This window comes from Lycorma delicatula, chromosome 3, assembly GCF_047948215.1.
Source record: "Lycorma delicatula isolate Av1 chromosome 3, ASM4794821v1, whole genome shotgun sequence".
In the NCBI taxonomy this organism is placed as follows: domain Eukaryota; kingdom Metazoa; phylum Arthropoda; class Insecta; order Hemiptera; family Fulgoridae; genus Lycorma; species Lycorma delicatula.
This window is the reverse complement of record NC_134457.1, coordinates 213,909,015-213,917,065: the sequence shown is the minus strand read 5'-3', so window position 1 is coordinate 213,917,065 and position 8,051 is coordinate 213,909,015. Positions and strand designations below refer to the sequence as shown.

Below are 8,051 nucleotides of genomic sequence, written 5' to 3'. Positions count from 1 at the left end.
CACAGTCCAGGCATATGGTCGCCTCCTTGCAATCTTTAATTACATGGCCGGCTTTACCACAGTTAAAGCAGAGGTTTGAACGGTCCTGGCCTCTGCACTCTCTTCTGCTGTGACCGACATCCCAACATCGATAACATTTCTCTATATCCGTCCGGATGTAGGTCCTGCAACTCACCCACCCTACTCTCAGCCTTGCTGCAATTAATTTTGTTGCATTCTTTTGACTTGTGACCACCGTGGCATTTTTTGTGTTTCCAAATGCCTCCCTTAGTGATGTGACTTGAAAGTTTTCTCCTTGTCCTAGTACCTTCTCTACCGCTTCCCTGACCTCTCGCTCAGTAGTGTCACCCAGCATGTCTTTTACATGAACGACTGTTCTGCGGTCCCCTCTTGTTCTTATATCCACCTGGAGATCCTCTGCTCTGTTCTTCAGCAGGGAGGAAAACTCCCCCGCCTTCTGCGCCTCACTAATTCGGACCTCTAGTTGTTGATCCCTTCCCTGTTTAATTGACAGTATTTCGCCGGCCTCCTCAACCTTAACCTTTTCTTTCATGGTTTTCAACAGATCGGCATAAGATTTACCGGGGGCCCTTACTACGACCATTTTACTTTCAACGACCAGGGGGGTTCCCCTTCTTGTTGATACCGACCTCAACCTTGCCCTCCCTTGTTCGCTCAGGCTGGGGAGTAACATCCTCGGCAAGGTCTTACCCTTCCTCATCATGTATATTACTATTTTTCTCACTATGATGACCGTTGGACCACTGGGAACCACAAAGACAGCTGACTCCGGCTTACCTACAGCTCTTCGTAAGGCCTTTATAATATGAGAGGCCATTATCTTATCTCCTTCTCTAGAGTCATAGATTACCGTGTACCTAGTTCCGGTATTTGTGATCTTTCCATCTTCGAGGATGGTGGAGTCTTGTAAGATCATTGCCCCAGGTGCCGTCCCAGCATACCGGCTGGATGGCTTTAATCCATTCAAATCGATGAAAAAACAGCTGCCATCTCCTGGTCTTAGATCTTTCTCCTGGGTCAGCCTGTTCATTACCCAGGTTGACCATCGTGTGGGTAATCTGTCTATCAGTTGTTCATCTGTCAGCTCTACATCTAGAATATCTGACATCTCGTTCCTGCCATGACTTTCGGTTTGCGTACTTTGGTCAACTGTGTCTGGAGTCTCATCATTTATTTGTTGTAAATCTTTATAAATTTCTGTCAGCTCCCTCTCATGAGCCTTGATTGCCGTTACACTAGCCTTGCCAGTTAGTTGCCTAAGCTGTAATAGTGCATTACCCAGCCTGTACGTAACCTCCTTCAAATTAAGGGGGGCCTCCTCTTCTTCTCATGAGCCTGCTCTCGGTCGCTTGGCGGTTCTCCCCTCTACTGTCTTCCACTTTGCTTTTCCTTGATTTAATCCTGTAATGTCCATGTCTTCTGAGACTTCAGAAACACTATCCCTCCTTCCGGCAGTTCCCCTCGAGGGCCCAGCCTCTGGAGAGGCCTTATCTTCTTTTGGAGGCGAACTTCGTCTTCTCATGACTCGGATTCGAAATCAGGGGTTGATTCCGAGTCCTATGATACCCCACACGGACGGGTGCCCCGCAAAAACTTTGGGGGGGGGGAAGTAAAATGTATGTGTCTAAATCGGGGGTCAAAAATTTTGGGGGGGTCAAAATATGAGGGGGGTCAGAAGGTCAGACATTTTTGGTTTCGGATAGATATTTGGGAATTTTGGGTCTATGGTAAAAACTACAGGAGATATGGAGGATAGGAGTTTGCCCGTGTAAAGTATCGCAAACACTTAGAAAAATTTCTGCTAGTACAGAGTAAAACATCTGAAAATTTTACAAGTCCTTGTTAACTTGTATTTCAATGATGTCACGAACAAGCCAGAGCTTGTCGCTTGACTTGCAAAATTTGTCTCTATATAAGTTAAATGTATATACTTAACCACTTGAAAAAAAAACCTTATTCAAAGTACGTTTTAACTCACTCTATCCGTGTAGTTGTATTTACTTACAATCCCACACCCCTTCGGTTCTTAACCGTTGTCCAAAAGGGCTGTAGCACTAAAAGTTCTCTACACTTTCCTCAAAATTTAGTATTTTCAAAAAACACCAAACCGAAACTCAAAAAACTTTGCACTTGTGTCCATTAACCATTTTTTTTTTTTTTTTTTTTGTCTTCAGTCATTTGACTGGTTTGATGCAGCTCTCCAAGATTCCCTATCTAGTGCTAGTCGTTTCATTTCAGTATACCCTCTACATCCTACATCCCTAACAATTTGTTTTACATATTCCAAACGTGGCCTGCCTACACAATTTTTCCCTTCTACCTGTCCTTCCAAAATTAAAGCGACTATTCCAGGATGCCTTAGTATGTGGCCTATAAGTCTGTCTCTTCTTTTAACTATATTTTTCCAAATGCTTCTTTCTTCATCTATTTGCCGCAATACCTCCTCATTTGTCACTTTATCCACCCATCTGATTTTTAACATTCTCCTATAGCACCACATTTCAAAAGCTTCTAACCTTTTCTTCTCAGATACTCCGATTGTCCAAGTTTCACTTCCATATAAAGCGACACTCCAAACATACACTTTCAAAAATCTTTTCCTGACATTTAAATTAATTTTTGATGTAAACAACTTATATTTCTTACTGAAGGCTCGTTTAGCTTGTGCTATGCGGCATTTTATATCGCTCCTGCTTCGTCCATCTTTAGTAATTCTACTTCCCAAATAACAAAATTCTTCTACCTCCATAATCTTTTCTCCTCCTATTTTCACATTCAGCGGTCCATCTTTGTTATTTCTACTACATTTCATTACTTTTGTTTTGTTCTTGTTTATTTTCATGCGATAGTTCTTGCGTAGGACTTCATCTATGCCGTTCATTGTTTCTTCTAAGTCCTTTTTATTCTCGGCTAGAATTACTATATCATCAGCAAATCGTAGCATCTTTATCTTTTCACCTTGTACTGTTACTCCGAATCTAAATTGTTCTTTAACATCATTAACTGCTAGTTCCATGTAAAGATTAAAAAGTAACGGAGATAGAGAACATCCTTGTCGGACTCCCTTTCTTATTATGGCTTCTTTCTTATGTTCTTCAATTGCTACTGTTGCTGTTTGGTTCCTGTACATGTTAGCAATTGTTCTTCTATCTCTGTATTTGAACCCTAATTTTTTCAAAATGCTGAACATTTTATTCCAGTCTACGTTATCGAATGCCTTTTCTAGGTCTATAAACGCCAAGTATGTTGGTTTGTTTTTCTTTAATCTTCCTTCTACTATTAATCTGAGGCCTAAAATTGCTTCCCTTGTCCCTATACTTTTCCTGAAACCAAATTGGTCTTCTCCTAACACTTCCTCCACTCTCCTCTCAATTCTTCTGTATAGAATTCTAGTTAAGATTTTTGATGCATGACTAGTTAAACTAATTGTTCTGTATTCTTCACATTTATCTGCCCCTGATTTCTTTGGTATCATTACTATAACACTTTTTTTGAAGTCTGACGGAAATTCCCCTTTTTCATAAATATTACACACCAGTTTGTATAATCTATCAATCGCCTCCTCCCCTGCATTGCGGAGTAATTCTACAGGTATTCCGTCTATTCCAGAAGTCAACAGTCATTGAATTTTTGTTTGCAGAAATTTCAGTCAGTCATATTTATGTCTTTTGAAGTTAGATTTGTTAGTCTAACTCTCCAAAAAAGCAATTTCTTTCATGAAGTATACTTATAATTTGTTATACTATTATACGTATAATACTTATAATTTCTTACAATAAACCGTTAATCACAACAAATCTTAGGAAAGAAATATAATTAAATTGTAAAATAAAAAATACAATTAAATTCTTTGAGAGAAAGAAATATTATATAATGAAAAAGTGATCTTAATCAAAGGTTAATGATAGTTTTGCCTTTTGGAATTTCAGTTGGTATTAATTACCATGTACTCGGCGGTGCGTTGTTTATGGTCGAGTAAGCTATTGTTTATTTTGATTAAAGTGTTTGAATTTTAATTTTTTTGTAGTGCAAGTCATTTTTAAAACAGTGAAAGGAAAAATTAGGTATGAAAAATGTTAAAATTATCTCTATCTCTGTTTCTTTTTTTGCGTACAATTCAAATCAAAGTTAGGTTATAAACCGTTTTTGAAATACTTCTGTTCGATACTATCTGGTTAAAAATGTTCATGCTGTTAAATAAATGACTAAATTATTTATCCACAGCAAATATATTTATGTGGTAATGATTAATGAATTTACTAGTGAAAAGGTTGCGTTAAGGTCACAGAGTGTTCACTAGGAACGTAAATAACTTGAAATATTATCTGAATAGGTACAGGTAGGATTGAGTTTTTACTGTCTGTTTAATTATTAGCAACATAATAATTCTACAGTAATATATGTGTTGTCAGTAGTACCGTTCACTTAAAAAACATTTTCTGTTTTGAATTGTATGGTCTCTATTGGTATGGGTTTTATATAGTAAATGTTAGAGTGCCTGTGACACTGTTGTAAATAGCTTCCTGAAAGATACATAAGGACAGTGTAAACGAAGTAATTTAAACATTGATTATGCATAATTGTGTACTTATTAAATGTTTAATTTTTTTAATACAAAATCATTCGGAGTTTAGAGTTTAAAAATTTATTTAATTTTGAAGTATTACCTTTGCAATTTTAGTAAGCTTAAGAAACCTATGCTATAAATTGTTTTACTTTTTATTTGTTGTTTAAATTATTTAATTCTAAAATCAGTAACTGCACATTATAATTCACTATTGTCCATAAAGGTTGTGGTAGTATTCATTTTTTGTGACTAACTTATCTTTTAAGTTTACAGCTTATCTTGTATGAGAATATGATATAGAGTTCTTTACAAATTGAAAGTTCTGAAACCCGACTGCTTTGTAATTATGATAAATTTATTTACTTGAATCAGATGTTTTTTTCTTAGTTTAATGATAATTATATAATTAAGAAATTTAAGGTGAAAGATTTTTTTAAACCTGAACTCTCCAGGCTACAAAATGATATTTTCATTAAATCATTTTGGGATAACTTTTTGTGATTTGTTTTTGTCATGTGTAATAAAAGCCTTCCTGCTGTTAGCAATTTGTCTTAAATAGTTTCAGTTCTGTTACAGATTTAAAAACATGAACCCTATAGAACAGGATTTGCTAGCATTCTGTCAGAATGTTTTTGAGCTAAAAATCACAGAAAGAAAAGGTGTGCACACCTATTTTTGTGATTGTAAGGGTTTACGGAAAAAATTGTTACTAAAAAAAAATTATAACTGAAAACCTATTAGTCCTGGAAGGATGTAATTTCACTTTTGGTAATTCTTTTCAAGAGCCAGGGATGACATACACAGTTTGAATTATTTTTTTATATGTAGGTATCTGTTAGTAGTTTTACCATAAATAATATTAATAGTGATGTACTTACATCACCCCTAAAGTTTTATGAATTTTTGAAAACTAATTTTTTTTTTAAATTCAAATTTTGGCTTCAAATAGCTCTGATGGGGGCTGGCGATAAAAGTCTTAAATTTGCACAACTTACAATGTTTTTGTACATGTTTATGGCAAATAAAAAAGTTTCTTGTGTATTCTACTTATAAAAAAGTTATAACCTCTCAAAAATCATGAAAACCTGTTAACCTGATACCATTTTGACTTACTAAATAAGTGCTCCAAGGGGGTTTCTTGTCTTCCTGGCACTTTAATATTTTTATACTTATTGCTATAGTTGAAATAGACTTGTTTGAACCATTGAACTGCAGTATTCATTTTATAACAGGCGCTTGAAGTCATTTCCAGTCGTCAGGAAAATTCACACTCATTTATGCTTTTGCATCATTTAGCTTTGCAGTTACAGACTGGTCAGTCTGATATTAATCAGTAACCTGTTCACATCTTTACAGAGTGTCTCAAATTTCATCCTATTTGGAAGTGTTTATTAAATAAATAAGTTTTACTAATAATATTATAATAATTTTAAAATCAGTTAAATTTTTACAAAATTTTCAAGTAATTTCACATAAAACAATGGAAGATCAATGTTCCACAGGAATTTATGTGAATGAAGAGTGCCAAAAAACAGTGTATAGTACAGTGCCAAAAGAACTCATTAAAATTTGTGAATTTAGTGATGAAAAACCAACTTATTTTTTAACGATTATTAATCATTATCAATTTTAATGATTTTTGTGTTTTTTTTATGTTCAGTTTCATAATATAGTATTTGCTGGACAGTTAGTAACAGGGCATATACATTTTAAAAGTATAATGAAGACTATTGTAGCTGTCTTCCATCTTTAGTCTTTACCTTTAGTATGGGGGAAGAAAAAATTGAAGGAAGTACAAAATGTTTATCTTTGAGCACTCTTAAATAAAGAATCTTAATACTCCAACTGATGTATTTGGTTTGACAGATCACTACTCATTCATTAATCCTATAATAATTTTTATTAAAGAAAGTATGTTCTATAATGAGGAAATTACTTTCAATATTAGATTGTGGTAAATTCTTTTTTAGGAAAGTCTAGTCTCAGAAATATTTTACTCAAGTTGAGATGGAATTTAGATGGATAAAGTGAAGTAACAGATCATCAAGGTCAATGTAGCCCAGTAGTTTTTATATACGAGATCTATCTGAAAAGTATCTGATCTTATGCTGTAGTTGGTGTAAGAGTTAAGTATGGTCAATAGTGATTTTGAATATGTTTGATCAACGTACTCTCTCAAAATATCTCTCTTTTTCTTCAAAGTACTCCCCTTTGGAAGCCACAACCTATTGCAGTGATGTTCCCACTTTTGAAAGCACTCCTTGTATTCTTTCTGAATAGCTAACAGTTACTTCATTGAACTCTTGTTAAATTCCTCTAGGTCATCAAATCTTGTTTCTTTTAGAGAATCTTTCTCTAAGTTTGTTGTAATCACAAGGAGATAAAGACTGTATTGGAGCTGATGATGTTGCAAAAATTCTGTGTTTCATTAGAAATTGCTGAATAAGTTGCAATAAATATGCAGATGCATTGTTGTGATGAAGCAACTTTTGTGATTTGTGCCACTTTTCCACAAATCAGGCTCTTTCTTTCTCACTGTGTCAAGGAATCACTTCAGAAATTGAAAGTGTTACTTTTTGTTCAGAAGCTGACCTTTTCTCCCTTCCTTGTCAAAATAAAAAGTAATTGTTGCTTTTTGTGCATTTTTGGCTTATGGCTCTTCTTTTACAAAGATTGGATTTTCGACTCAAGATCAAACTGTAAACCTATGACTCATGCCCAGTAATGACCTTTTTGAACATTTCTGGCTTGTTTCTACTGCTTCCAAATTGTCTTGAGTGACTTCGTTTGATAATTCTTCTGAACTTCTGTCAGTAACAATGGAACAAATTTTACAGCCACGTGGTTTGTCCTTATTTCATGGTTCACAATTTCTGAGATTAGTTTTTGGAATTCAGTCTCTCTTAAACACTACTGAACAATTATTTTCATTAATTAAAATTTCAACTCTTCCACATTTTCAGGATTTTTTGTTTGTTTTTGCAGGCTTCCAAAACATGGGTTAATTTTATTTAACTAAAGTTCAATAACTTTTAAACCTCCTAAATTGCTCTTTAATTTGTGTATTACTCATAAATCCATTGGCATAAATTTTATGTATATTAGCCATGGTTTCTGAACAAAAATCTCCAATTTTTATGGAAAAATTTAATAAAGACTGTACTTCATGCATTCTGATATTATGAAATACAGTGAACACAATTGCTAGTAGCGGTAACACTACAGGATACTACTGCTGACTGAATAATTCAATTGGATACACTGTTTGGTTAGATATTTGTGAGGGTGCAGAAAACATTGAGCATTAGTGTACACATATGGCACTATGATAAAATTACAGCACAAAGTTGGATATTTTCCAAATAGGTCTTGTATGCCTTATATTCATGGTTTAAAGCTCAGAGTAAGAGATGAGTGCATATAATAGAAGATAAGATTTATATTCTGATTTCTGAAAGTTCGT

The 8,051-nt window shown here is 34.5% G+C and overlaps 1 long non-coding RNA gene across 1 annotated transcript; it reads left to right on the top strand.

The window, feature by feature from the left end:
• Positions 1-3,949: 3,949 nt before the first annotated feature.
• On the top strand, positions 3,950-5,246 carry LOC142321088 (uncharacterized). The gene is made up of 2 exons (XR_012755575.1): positions 3,950-4,085; positions 5,165-5,246. It is a non-coding gene; the product is annotated as an uncharacterized LOC142321088 (long non-coding RNA).
• The last annotated feature ends 2,805 nt before the right edge of the window (positions 5,247-8,051 follow it).